The sequence below is a fragment of the Rhinoderma darwinii genome, chromosome 2 (assembly GCF_050947455.1).
Source record: "Rhinoderma darwinii isolate aRhiDar2 chromosome 2, aRhiDar2.hap1, whole genome shotgun sequence".
NCBI classification, from domain to species: domain Eukaryota; kingdom Metazoa; phylum Chordata; class Amphibia; order Anura; family Rhinodermatidae; genus Rhinoderma; species Rhinoderma darwinii.
In genome coordinates, this window is record NC_134688.1 from 408908998 (window position 1) to 408924645 (window position 15648).

The following is a 15648-nucleotide window of genomic DNA, read 5'->3' on the forward strand; positions in this document are numbered from 1 at the left end:
GAGTGGCAAAGAAAAAGCCATATCTGAGACTGGCTAATAAAAGGAAAAGATTAATATGGGCAAAAGCACACAGACATTGGACAGAGGAAGATTGGAAAAAAGTGTTATGGACAGACGAATCGAAGTTTGAGGTGTTTGGATCACACAGAAGAACATTTGTGAGACGCAGAACAACTGAAAAGATGCTGGAAGCGTGCCTGACGCCATCTGTCAAGCATGGTGGAGGTAATGTGATGGTCTGGGGTTGCTTTGGTGCTGGTAAAGTGGGAGATTTGTACAAGGTAAAAGGGATTTTGAATAAGGAAGGCTATCACTCCATTTTGCAATGCCATGCCATACCCTGTGGACAGCGCTTGATTGGAGCCAATTTCATCCTACAACAGGACAATGACCCAAAGCACACCTCCAAATTAAGCAAGAACTATTTAGGGAAGAAGCAGGCAACTGGTATTCTATCTGTAATGGAGTGGCCAGCGCAGTCACCAGATCTCAACCCCATACAGCTGTTGTGGGAGAAGCTTGACCGTATGGTACGCAAGAAGTGCCCATCAAGCCAATCCAACTTGTGGGAGGGCCTTCTGGAAGTATGGGGTGAAATTTCTCCCGATTACCTCAGCAAATTAACAGCTAGAATGCCAAAGGTCTGCAATGCTGTAATTGCTGCAAATGGAGCATTCTTTGACGAAAGCAAAGTTTGAAGGAGAAAATTATTATTTGAAATAAAAATAATTATTTCTAACCTTGTCAATGTCTTGACTATATTTTCTAGTCATTTTGCAACTCATTTGATAAATATAAGTGTGAGTTTTCATGGAAAACACAAAATTGTCTGGGTGACCCCAAACTTTTGAACGGTAATGTATATACAACACCAGATCCAAGATCATAACATAAATACAGAAAAAAGAACCAAGCTCGGTACATAAATACAGAACCAGAACCAAGCTCAGTACATAAATACAGCACCAGAACTAAGGTCAGTACATATATAGTATCAGAACTAAGCTCAGTAAGTAAATACAGTACTAGAACTAAGCTCAGTACATACAGTACCAGAACCAAACTCAGTACATAAATACATCACCAGAAACAAGCTCATATATGTACATCACCAGAAACAAGCTCATATATATACTAGTCTTCTCATTGAATTAGAATATCATCAAAAATTTAACTTATTTCAGTAATTCAATTCAAAAAGTGAAACTCATTATATAGTCATTACACACAGAGTGATCTATTTCCAGCATTTTTTTTCTTTTAATGTTGATGACTATAGCTATCAGTTAATGAAAACCCGAAATTTTGTGTCTCAGAAAATTAGAATATTAAATAAGTCCAATTTCAAAAATTATTTTTAATACCGAAATGCTGGCCTACTGAAAAGAATGTACAGTATATGCACTCAATACTTCCCACGATGTCACGATGGGTGCGTGGACCCACTGGGCCGTACTGCAGGATAGCAGACGGCCAACAGGATACCAAGTCACAGTCTATAGTTCGGATAAGGGTAAATGTGGTAACTTCAAACAGTAGCTATGGTAGGCTCGGATGGGACCTTGGCAGCAGGCAGACACCAGGCACGGTGTAAGACGGAGAGGCGTCGTAAACAGCACAACACGATTCCAACTCTTTACGGAACAGCAACAAGATAGCACAGGATACAGGTAGCAGGAATAGGAACACTGGGTACTGGAAAACACTAAGGGACCATTTGCAAAGACTAACACGGGTAACCCAACAATGCTCAGGCAATGAAGGAAGGGGCAGGGCACTTCTTATAGTCCAGGGTGATCATGGGCTAATTTGGTATACAATTCAGGTGCCTATGGGACACAGCAGAGTGAAGTGGAAGTGAGTGCTGGCGTCTCCTGAGGAGGAGATGCAGGCCAGCGCTCACTGATACATGACTGCGGCCATCAGGGGGTGAGTAATCCCGACGGTCCGCAGCCATGGGTGTCAAAGTCGGAACTCCTTTTGCATGAATTACTGCATCAATGTGGCGTGGCATGGCGGTGATCAGCCTGTGGCACTGCTGAGATGTTATGGAAGCCCAAGTTGCTTTGATAGCGGCCTTCAGCTCGTCTGCATTGTTGGGTCTGGTGCCTCATCTTCCTCTTGACAATACCCCATCGATTCTCTATGGGGTTTAGGTCAAGCGAGTTTGCTAGCCAATCAAGCGCAGTGATACTGTGGTTATTAAACCAAGTATTGTTACTTTTGGCAGTGTGGGCAGGTGCCAAGTCCTGCTGGAAAATAAAATCAGCATCTCCATAAAGCTTGTCAGCAGAGAGAAGCATGCAGTGCTCTAAAATTTCCTGCTAGACGGCTGCGTTGACTCTGGACTTGATATAAACAGTGGACCAACACCAGCAGGTGACATGGCTCCCCAAACCATCACTGACTGTGGAAACTTCACACTGGACCGCAAGCAACTTGGATTGAGTGCCTCTCCGCTCTTCCTCCAGACTCTGGTACCTTGAATTCCGAATGAAATGAAAAATGTACTTTCATCTGAAAACAGGACTTTGGACCTCGGATCAACAGACCAGTCCTTGTAAAGGTTTAGGAAACCTTTGCATGTGTTTTGTGCTGATTAGCTGATTAGAGTGTGACACTAATCTTCAACTTTTACCCAATATTCAAATTTTCTGAAAGACTATGATATTCTAATTCATTGAGGACTAGTATATGTATATATATATATATATATATATATATATATATATACAGTGAAGGAAATAAGTATTTGATCCCTTGCTGTCAAGTATTTGCCCACTGTCAAAGTCATGAACAGTCTAGAAATTTTAGGCTAGGTTAATTTTACCAGTGAGAGATAGATTATATTTAAAAAAAAAACAGAAAATCACACAGTCAAAATTATATATATTTATTTGCATTGAGCACAGAGAAATAAGTATTTGATCCCCTACCAACCATTAAGAGTTCAGCCTCCTCCAGACCAGTTACACACTCCAAATCAACTTGGTGCCTGCATTAAAGACAGCTGTCTTAAATGGTCACCTGTATAAAAGACTCCTGTCCACAGACTCAAATAATCAGTCTGACACTAACCTCTACAACATGGGCAAGACCAAAGAGCTTTCTAAGGATGTCAGGGACAAGATCATAGACCTGCACAAGGCTGGAATGGGCTACAAAACCATAAGTAAGACGCTGGGTGAGAAGGAGACAACTGTTGGTGCAATAGTAAGAAAATTGAAGACATAAAAAATGACTGTCAATCGACATCGATCTGGAGCTCCATGCAAAATCTCACCTCGTGGGGTATCCTTGAACATGAGGAAGGTGAGAGCTCAGCCGAAAACTACACGGGGGGAACTTGTTAATGATCTCAAGGCAGCTGGGACCACAGTCACCAAGAAAACCATTGGTAACACATTACGCCGTAATGGATTAAAATCCTGCAGTGTCCGCAAGGTCCCCCTGCTCAAGAAGGCACATGTACAGGCCCGTCTGAAGTTTTCAAATGAACATCTGGATGATTCTGAGAGTGATTGGGAGAAGGTGCTGTGGTCAGATGAGACTAAAATTGAGCTCTTTGGCATTAACTCAACTCGCCGTATTTGGAGGAAGAGAAATGCTGCCTATGACCCAAAGAACACCGTCCCCACTGTCAAGCATGGAGGTGGAAACATTATGTTTCGGGGGTGTTTCTCTGCTAAGGGCACAGGACTACTTCACCGCATCAATGGGAGAATGGATGGAGCCATGTACCGTCAAATCCTGAGTGACAACCTCCTTCCCTCCACCAGGACATTCAAAATGGCTCGTGGCTGGGTCTTTCAGCACGACAATGACCCGAAGCATACAGCCAAGGCAACAAAGGAGTGGATCAAAAAGAAGCATATTAAGGTCATGGAGTGGCCTAGCCAGTCTCCAGACCTTAATCCCATCGAAAACTTATGGAGGGAGCTGAAGATCCGAGTTGCCAAACGACAGCCTCGAAATCGTAATGATTTACAGATGATCTGCAAAGAGGAGTGGGCCAAAATTCCATCTAACATGTGTGCAAACCTCATCATCAACTACAAAAAACGTCTGACTGCTGTGCTTGCCAACTAGGGTTTTGCCACCAAGTATTAAGTCTTGTTTGCCAAAGGGATCAAATACTTATTTCTCTGTGCACAATGCAAATAAATATATATAATTTTGACAATGTGATTTTCTGTTTTTCTTTTTATATAATCTATCTCTCACTGGTAAAATTAACCTCACCTAAAAATTCTAGACTGTTCATGTCTTTGACAGTGGGCAAACTTACAAAATCAGCAAGGGATCAAATACTTATTTCCTTCACTGTATATATATATATATATATATATATATATATATATATATATATATATATATAGAAAAAATCGAGCAAAGAAGCAGCACTCAATAGCAAAAAATGAAATTTATTCACCCAACACAGCAACGTTTCACTTCCTCCATGGAAGCATTTTCAAGCAATTAGTGAAAAGCACACACAGGTATATATAGGGAGCACAAAGCTCAATTAACAAATCATCTAAATAGCAGCAATTATACACTTCATATTGAAAAAAATACCCCGTGTAACAGTGTAACAAAATATTACATATATGTGTACAAGAGTCAAACATTGACAAATGGTATGAAGAACTTTAAAATTCCAACGAGTGTCATACGTGCCTATAAAATAGTGTAATGCATTAATTGCATATTGATTAATAATCACATTATAATACACAATAGCTGGCACTCACCAATCTGGAGAAACAAGGACATCCTGAACAGAACATGTGTGGAATTAAAATTTCCGGCGTTACAAACACCGAACTGCGCATGCCCCAACTCTATCTGTCCATTGGGTAAGGCTATTTCATGTGATCTGACTCGCCGTGACGATGCACAGCGACGCAACAGCTGACATGATTACATCACTAGCAGAGGCCCATCAAATCGCACAGTCGTGTTAGGGTCAATGCAACATAATACGCCATGTTTGTTAAGGGCAAATATGCCAGAACTACAGTTTACAGGGTGGAGATACCACTAAAATACCTCTAATGAAGTCGTGAATAACACATTCCGCTAGTCAAGAAGGAGTGTATGAAAACTGTGTATAAGATGCACAGTGGTAGGTTTTGCTCAATTGGAATACCTTATGTCCCAAGAGACAAGAGAACGCCCGCTCGCGTAGCGTGCAGAACTCAAGTCCCACGAAGAAATACTCAACCAATGCGATGATCTATCATCAACACAGAGGCGCATAGTATTACTCCTATTAAGGGATCTCTGGAAAATGAGCAAAAACCTGTACCTTCGAATCAGAACTCCCCCGTTGCGGAGCTATCATTCACGGCTCAAAACGTGTATATATATAAAAAGAGTCAATAAGCAACCCAAATGATACTGAACAAACATAGATGGCAGATGTCGTGGAGCTGTGCAAAATCAACAACATTATTGCCGTTCACATAGATAAAGAAAAATCTAAATAAAAATGTAAATTAAATTTTTTTTTATTCAATAACACTCTCCTATGACAGAAAAAAAGAGGCCACATGTGTACAGAATTCCTTGTTCCAGTTGGCAAGTGTCTTCCAATATCAATATCGAGACTTCAATCTATAAAAAAGAAGAAGTATATTAAAAATTACAGTATAATAGCTTTCCTATTCCTATACATCAGACAATATCTAGAGTAGTGAAGGGATCATGAACAGATATGATTAGGCAAAGGAATCCCCAAGGAACGCCGCAGAGGCCAAATCTAAAGGCTGTACATGAAGAGAATGACCTCTCAAAACCATCTGGACCACAATGTCCTAGATGTAATAAAATACTTATTTGAATACATTCAAGGGGTAATCAATATTGAAAAATATGATATGCGTACATCGGGGCGTTTTTATTTCTCTTACTAGCTGGGCGTTGTGAATGGGAGTGTATGATGCTGACGAATCAGCATCATCCACTTCTCTTCGTTAACACCCAGCTTCTGGCAGTGCACAGACACAGCGTGTTCTCGAGAGATCACGCTGTGACGTCACTCACTTCCTGCCCCAGGTCCTGCATCGTGTCGGACGAGCGAGGACACATCGGCACCAGAGGCTACATTTGATTCTGCAGCAGCATCAGCGTTTGCAGGTAAGTAGCTACATCGACTTACCTGCAAACGTCGATGCTGCTGCAGAATCAAATGTAGCCTCTGGTGCCGATGTGTCCTCGCTCGTCCGACACGATGCAGGACCTGGGGCAGGAAGTGAGTGACGTCACAGCGTGATCTCTCGAGAACACGCTGTGTCTGTGCACTGCCAGAAGCTGGGTGTTAATGAAGAGAAGTGGATGATGCTGATTCGTCAGCATCATACACTCCCATTCACAACGCCCAGCTAGTAAGAGAAGTAAAAACGCCCCGATGTACGCATATAATACACGCCCAGTTGTACTTTTACTTTAAACACGCCCAGTTGTACTTTAGAAAGCCTCATTTGCATAAATATAAATATGGTCATAACTTGGCCAAAAATGCTAGTTTTTAAAAAAAAAAAAAACAACGTTACTCTTATCTACATTGCAGCGCCGATCTGCTGCAATAGGAGATAGGGGTTGCAAAATCTGGTGACAGAGCCTCTTTAACATACTTTATACATTCTACAAATGGGGTCAGGGGGAATGGGAAGCAGGACGGATAGGGGAAAACACTCACCAGCCTTCAGGTCCGGTCGGTTGTGTAGAGGAGCTGGCTGGGGGCGGGATCTCCACACAGAGCTTCTGCACATGCTGCATCTTCCCCGTCCAGTACCTGAAGCTACAACAGGTATGCAGGGGGGTGCAGCGAGTGTTATAGGGGATGCCACGAGCATTGCTAGGGGTGGGGCGTGAGCGTTGCGAGGGGGGCAGTGAGCGTTGCGAGGGGGGCCCGTGAGCGTTGCGAGTGGGCCCGCGAGCGTTGCGAGGGGGGGCGACAGTCTGAGGGGGGATGAGGACAGCCCGGCGGGCCCCTTTTCTTCATCCATGTGGCCGGGCCCCTGACGGGAGTACCAGTAGTACTGCCCTGATGGCGACCCTGCCTACGTGACAGAAAGCTCAGGCCATGGACCCCGCTGGTCGATCCAAGACCATGACGACGTCACAAGAGATGCGGGCGGATATGCTAGACCTCCGGTCTCGACAGGACCAACTCCCCCAGGCTTTGAACATTCTCGCACGTCGGCAGGAGGCACGAGCTGCCGTTCCTCCTACTACACCTCCTGGCAGTGTTGACCCTCAGACTACACCTCCTGGCAGTGTCGACCCGCGTTTTTCTTTGCCTATTCCGGACCGCTATGATGGAGATGCAGGTACCTGTCGTGGATTTTTGTTCCAGTGCCAGATCCACTTCAGCCTGTATACTAGAACATTTTTGTCTGATGGCGTATGGGTCGCTTTCATCATCTCTCTCCTCACTGGCACGGCTCTTGCATGGGCGAACACTATCTGGGAGAGACAAGGACCAGAGACCCGTGACTTCCAGGGCCTCCTCCGGACTTTTTGCATGGTGTTTGAGGAGCCTGGATGGGTCTCATCTGCAACGGCTTCCTTGATGAACCTACGCTAAGGAGACACCTCCGTGAGCGAGTACGCCATCCACTTCCGCACCCTGGCGGGAGAACTGTTATGGAACTATGAGTCCCTGGTGGCTGCATTCTGGCATGGACTGTCTCCTAAAATTAAGGACGAACTTGCCGCTCGAGACCTGCCATCTACCCTGGATGACGTCATCCTTCTGTCCGCCCGGAATGATATGTGGTTCCGAGAATGCCTCCAAGAGGTTCGTCGGGAGGGAGGCCTTCATAGTCTGGTCCCTACTTTGCAACAACCCCTGCTGTCCTCAGATGTCGATCCTCCTAAGGAGTCTGTGATAATGGACCAGTGTAAGCTATCCACCCAGGAGAGACAACGCATACACACTTCGGGACTCTGTCTATATTGCCTAGGGTTGCTAGGAGAGGCAACCTTGGGTAAGAAAGGACTTCTGTCTGAATTGTCCATACCAGTGACCATAGTGTCTGGCGAGAGAACGCATCCAGTCTCTGCGTATCTAGACTCTAGATCCACTGCTAATTTCATCCATAGAGACCTGGTGGATCTTCTTCAATTACCCACCACCCCCCTGGAGAGACCATTGACGGTTGCATCAGTCAGTGAATGGACTACCTCTGCCGGACCCAGTTATAACTGTGACAAAGCCGCTGAGGCTCCAAGTGGGAGCTCTTCACTCCGAACTCCTGTCGTTCTATGTCCTATCCAAAGCCGTTAACCCTGTGTTGCTGGGCAGTACCGCGTTGGCGGTATAGCAGCTGGCCAACAGGGCGCAGGTCGGAGTCTATAGTTTATATAGGGTACCTGTGGCAGCTCGGACAGCTGCAAGGCAGGCTTGGCAGGAACTAGGCAGCAGGTAGACGTCAGGCGTGGAGAAGCAGGACAGGCATGGTATACAGCACAGCACGGCTACAGCTAAGAACGGCACTAGATCAGGATACATGTTACAGGATACAGGAACAGGGAACACTGGGAGCAGGAAACACTAGGGGACCATTTGCAAGACAGACTTGCAATACAACAACAAAGGTCAGGCGTGGGGCTGGGACCTTCTTATAGCCCAGGGTGCTCTGGAGCAATTAGCTCAATCACCAACATGCGTGCGCTCTGGCTTCTTAAGTCTGGACTGAGCTCGTGAGCGCACCCTGGTGGTCACTGTGGAGCAGGACGGCCGTATGTGCAGACATCGCTTGAGAGAAGGGCGTTGACTGGATGGAAGGAGTTTGTGGTCAGCAACCACGGACGTTACACATATATATAGCACCAGAACCAAGCTCAGTACATAAATACACCACCAGAATCAAGAGGAAAAAAAAAAAGGAAAGAGAAAAGTCACGTGATGGATGTAGTTTTCTTGTTAATAGGCAAGGAATCAATCCAGATTTCCCACTTTTAGAAAAAACTGCTTTAGTTTACCTCTCTTGATAGCATCCATCTTTTAGAATAGCAATATAGAGAATATATAGTTATTCCATAACAAGAATCTGGGTAACTCCATACATAATTAGTTTATGGCAATACATTTTCTGGCCGCATAAAGCATTTTTTTTTCATAATTAGGTAGTGTTTTTGTGGCAAAATCATAATATCAGAAACACCCAGAATACACGATGTACTTTCAGGAAATAGTTTACAGTTAACTATTATGTTAATAGCCCTGTTAATGTCTACCCAAAAACAATCTAATTTTGGACATTTCCAAAGAAGGTGGATCCAATCTGCTTCCTCTGTCCTACATTTAGGACATCTACAATCTGTTCTATAGTTCATTTTAACAAGAAGTCTCGGAGTCAAATAGAGTTGGTGTACAATAAACAGCTGCGATTGCAAGAAGGCTAGACCAAGTGACAATTTGGGAATATCTCTTTAGGCCCTTTTACTCTGGCCAATTATCAGGCAAACGATCGTTCATTACACAGGGCAGCGATCAGCAAATGAGCTGTGTCTGTCGCTGTGGTCCTGCACTTGTGGGGGGATATGGCTTAGAGCCAGGGAGGCTTGGTGTGGCCTGACAGCATGAGTGCTTTTGGGCCTCTGGGTTGCTCCCTCTGCAGGAGTGGTGCTGCAGTGGCAGCGACCGCCATGCGGTGCTGCAAACAGTAGAGTAGAAACCCACTTTTTTAGAGGTCCTCGTGAAGTGGCAAGTAGGCTTATACAATTTGATCAAAATGTTAACAAAGAACCTCGTACATGTTTATAAATTTTTGACTGGCATCTATAGATCAATCTATTACAAGTGGATGTGCGGTCCATGTCTAGTCTCACATACTTATATCCATGACTCATTAGACAGACCAGCTAGATCTCAACTTCACTTGTGCATAGATCTATGAGGTTATTGCAGTAAAAACTCATCAATCAGTAATTTATACATTTTTGAAAATTTCGCTAGAGTTTGGACTATTTCTCTTTATTTCCAATTGCCTGACATGTAGAATTAATCTGGAGATTTTTTAAACCCATATCCTTCGATACATTCACCAGAACCAAGCTCAGTTCATAAATACATCACCAGAACAAAGCTGATACATATATACAGCACAAGAACCAAGATCATAACATAAATACAGCAACAGAACCAAGCTCAGTACATAAATACTGCACTAGAAGCAAGCTCAGTACACAAATACATCACCAGAACCAAGCTCAGTACTTAAATACAACACAAGAAACAAGCTCTTACATATATACAACACCCCAAGCTCAGTACATAAATACATCACAAGAACCCAGCTAATACATATATACAGCACCAGAATGAAGTTTATAATATAATTACAGAACAAGAAATCAAGTTCAATACATATATACAGCACCAGAACAAAGCTCAGTAAATAAATACAGCACCAGAACAACGCTCAGAACACATATACTGTCACATTCTGTGGGTATGTGGACCCACTAGGCCGCACAACCATAGCGGAGTAGCAGCTGGCCATACAACAGTGTACCAAGTCTCTTCAAAGTCCAAGTACAAGGGTACCTGTAATAGTCCAGACAGTAGCAAGGCTAGGCTCAGATGGTACTTTGATGGCAGTTGATGCAAAACGTGGCAGGAGGTAGCAGGCGTGGCAGGTGACACCAGACGTGGTGTATGACCTCAGGCATAGCAGACGACACAACACGACTCCAACACTAAAGAGGGCACAGGGACACATACAGCACGGGATACAGGATACAGGTAGCAGGACACAGGAACACTGGGAACAGGGTACGACTAAGGGATCATTTGCAAGACTAACATAGGAATACAAACAACGCTCAGCCAAGGAGTGGTAGAGCAGGGTCCTTTTTATAGTCCAGGGTGATCTGGGAGTAATTAGTAAATTCTTTACATGTAGGCGCGCTCGCCCTTTATGGCCGGGAATGAGCTCGCACACGCACCCTAGTGGTCACTGCAGGGCAGAATGCCCGCATGTGCTGGCATCTCCGAGGAGGGACACGTCGGCAGGATGAGAGTGGTCTGTGGTCCACGACCACGGCCGTTACATATACAGCACCAGAACCAAGTTCAGTATATAATTACAGCCCAAAAACCGAGCTCAGTAAATATATACGGCACCAGAACCAAGCTCAATACATAAATAAGCTAGCAGAACCAAGCTCAATACATAAATACAGCATCAGAACCAAGCTCAGAACATATATACAGTACCAACACAAACACAGCTCAGTACAGTGATCATTTGCAAAGTTAGGTTAGCCCCTGCCATATAAATTTGTACGGTGTGAAACTACAGCTCCCAGTATGGCCTGAACAATGGTAAGGCTATGCTAGAGTTGCTATTTCACAAATAAAGAATGATACCACTCATCATATTGCTTTAGATCATACAGTGAATACAGTACTATTCAGTCAGAGGCAAAACAAACATTCACATTTAGTGACAGGTGACATCTTCTCAGATTAGAGTTATTCTCTTTTCTTTTTCATCTGGGCCAGTCCTCCATAACGACTTTTCCTAGTCTCTAATCCTCTCTGCAGAATTTGCCTGTCAGATGTCTTCGGCTTCTCACTTTTCCAACATATCCACGTCTATAAACTAAAACAAAATCCTCATGATGCCACACACTATGCCCCTGAATATAATAGCACCATATATTTTGCCTCTGAATATACTGCCATACAATGTTCCCCTGAATATACTGCCACACACAGACAGTTCTTAATGCAAATATTGTCACATGCTGTGCCCCCTGAAAATAGTGCCACAGACTGTGCGCCACGAAAAGGAAGCACCACACACAGTGCCCCCTGTAGATAGTGTCATCCACAGTTCCCCATGTAGATAGTGTCATACACAGTGCCCCCTGTAGATAGTGTCACACACTGTGCCCCCTATAGGTATAGCCGCACACAGTCACCGCTGTAAATAGTCCCACATGGAGGCCCCCTGGTGAGAGCGTTACACATTGTGCCCATTTTAGAGATTGTCAAACACTGTGCCCCGTTGAGAGAGCCACACAGTACCCCCTGCAGATAGTGCCACCTGTATATAGTGTCACACATAGTGCCCCCTGTAGATAGTGCCACACACAGTATCCCCTGTATAAAGTGCCACACACAGTGCCACCAGTAGATAGAGTCACAGAGTGCCCACTGTAGATAAACAATATGCAATTCGAGAAAAACGGGAATAAGTACGGCGCTGCTACTCAATGATGATACAAATACTGTAGAATGATGAAGTTTATTGATCAAGGCTACGCGTTTCAATGCCGCACCGGCATCTTCCTCAGGCCATATCGAATTGCATATTGCCTTTATTGCGGTGGCCAATAGGCCTGACCGGTTGGGATTTCGGCGGCAGCACTCACTTTTATCCACCTGTTCAACGCGATTGATCTACGGCCCTGTGGTAAGCATTCAATTGTCATACACTGACTGCTACTTCTGGGCTTACTCACACTATGGTGGCGCCGTGTTTTTTCCTTGTATTTCTTCACTGTAGATAGAGTCACACAGTGCCCACTGTATATAGTGCTACACAAAGTACCTCCTATAGAGTGCAACATACAATGCCTCATGTAGATAGTGCCATTTGTACATAGTGCCACACACAATGCCTGCCTAAAACAAATACAATACTCACCTGTCCATGTTCCCTCTCCTAGCCAGGTCTTCTCCTGTGGACTAACTTAATCGCGCTGCTTGCTGCTCATAAAAGCGCTGAATGGTGTGGCAGGGAACTGATGGTTCCCTTGCTTCGGCCGGCGAAAAATACTCTATTTAATCCTATAGACAAAGAAGCAATTGGAGCACAGGGGGGAGTGGTGGAGGCGGTTGTTAGGTGAACTCGGCCATGCCGCCTCCCCCTCACAGACCCTGTAGGGTAATACCTGCCATTACTTTTCGAACAGTTTGGGAGAAATAAGAATACGTGTTTAAAGTGTACCTAACTTTTTAGGTGACTCTTCAGAATAAGGTGTCAAATGTGTGTTATATAATTACACTATTTCTGGCCATTATATGACTTGTATATGGATTTTTTGCCATTTTCCCCTCTGCCGGCTCTATCTCAAATCCTCAGTTTTATCTGAGCTAGTAGGCGGAGCCTAACTGCTATCATGTCTTCTATACACAGCACACAAAGAAGAGGAGAATCCTGCTCTCCTATCTCCATCTATCACACACACACACATATATATATATATACAGTGAAGGAAATAAGTATTTGATCCCTTGCTGATTTTGTAAGTTTGCCCTCTGTCAAAGACATGAACAGTCTAGAATTTTTAGGCTAGGTTAATTTTACGAGTGAGAGATAGATTATATATTTTAAAAAAAAAGAAAATCACATAGTCAAAATTATATATATTTATTTGCATTGTGCACAGAGAAATAAGTATTTGATCGCTTTGGCAGACAAGACTTAATACTTGCTGGCAAAACCCTTGTTGGCAAGCACAGCAGTCCGACGTTTTTTGTAGTTTGCACACATGTTAGATGGAATTTTGGCCCACTCCTCTTTGCAGATCATCTGTAAATCATTAAGATTTCGAGGCTGTCACTTGGCAACTCGGATCTTCAGCTCCCTCCATAAGTTTTCGATGGGATTAAGGTCTGGAGACTGGCTAGGCCACTCCATGACCTTAATGTGCTTCTTTTTGAGCCACTCCTTTGTTGCCTTGGCTGTATGTTTCGGGTCATTGTCATGCTAGAAGAACCAGCCATGAGCCATTTTTAATGTCCTGGTGGAGGGAAGGAGGTTGTCACTCAGGATTTGACGGTACATGGCTCCATCCATTCTCCCATTGATGCGGTGAAGTAGTCCTGTGCCCTTAGCAGAGAAACACCCCCAAAACATAATGTTTCCACCTCCATGCTTGACAGTGGGGACGGTGTTCTTTGGGTCATAGGCAGCATTTCTCTTCCTCCAAACACGGCGAGTTGAGTTAATGCCAAAGAGCTCAATTTTAGTCTCATCTGACCACAGCACCTTCTCCCAATCACTCTCAGAATCATCCAGATGTTCATTTGCAAACTTCAGACGGGCCTGTACATGTTCCTTCTTGAGCAGGGGGACCTTGCGGGCACTGCAGGATTTTAATCTATTACAGCGTAATGTGTTACCAATGGTTTTCTTGGTGACTGTGGTCCCAGCTGCCTGTAGATCATTAACAAGTTCCCCCCGTGTAGTTTTCGGCTGAGCTCTCACCTTCCTCAGGATCAAGGATACCCCACGAGGTGAGATTTTGCATGGAGCCCCAGATCGATGTCGATTGACAGTCATTTTGTATGTCTTCCATTTTCTTACTATTGCACCAACAGTTGTCTCCTTCTCACCCAGCGTCTTACTTATGGTTTTGTAGCCCATTCCAGCCTTGTGCAGGTCTATGATCTTGTCCCTGACATCCTTAGAAAGCTCTTTGGTCTTGCCCATGTTGTAGAGGTTAGAGTCAGACTGATTAATTGAGTCTGTGGACAGGAGTCTTTTATACAGGTGACCATTTAAGACAGCTGTCTTTAATGCAGGCACCAAGTTGATTTGGAGTGTGTAACTGGTCTGGAGGAGGCTGAACTCTTAATGGTTGGTAGGGGATCAAATACTTATTTCTCTGTGCACAATGCAAATAAATATATATCATTTTGACTATGTGATTTTCTGCTTTTTTTTAATATATTCTATCTCTCACTGGTAAAATTAACCTAGCCTAAAAATTCTAGACTGTTCATGACTTTGACAGTGGGCAAACTTACAAAATCAGCAAGGGATCAAATACTTATTTCCTTCACTGTATATATGCAGCAGCATGGAGGACATTATACAAAGGTAATGAGCAGTGTAGCTAAGAATTCAGCACTTGGGTGAGATAACTCTTACCAGCAGCTGTGTGTGTGTCTTTTTCTCCCTGCTCCCTCCTCCTGCTCATCCCTTACCTCGTCATAGACTTTTATGGCCACCATCTGTGCTCTCTCTGCTCCCTCCTTCTGCTCCCCTCCCTTCTCTATAGACTTCAATGGGCTGCGTGTCTGTGTCTTTCTGTGTCTGCCTTCTCCTTCTCCCCCTCCCCTTTACTTAGACTTCTATGGGCAGCGTATCTGTGTCTATAGATCTACTCTCTCCTACTGCACCCTTTCCCCTCTCCATAGACTTTTATGGGCAGCAGCATCTGTGTCCTACTCTAGGCTTATTCACCCTCCTCCCATGATCCATAGACTTCTATTGGCAGGTTGTGAAGAGACACACACCCACTGCCTGCAGTCTGTCTCCTCTCCTCCGTAGGTAGAGATGTTGTTTTCTTGACAACAGGGGGTGGACAGCAGATTGTAGGAAGGGAGACACCTAGTGGCAGTAACTTCACACAGACTTTGCAAAGATAAAACAACTACATCTTAAGTAAATTACAATGTTGATATATATCATGTACTCTATTAGATTAGTATAGTTGCTTGAAAAGTTAGTGTCCATTTAAGACTCGGTTTACTTCTGCGTTTTGGTTTCTGTTTATAATGCAAGCCACGACAGTGCCAGATCTATCACATGATGGATACCAGCGGCGCTCAATGAACACCATTGACTGACAATGGGGTTCTGCCAAGGTGTCCATCGTTTTGACGGGAAAAAC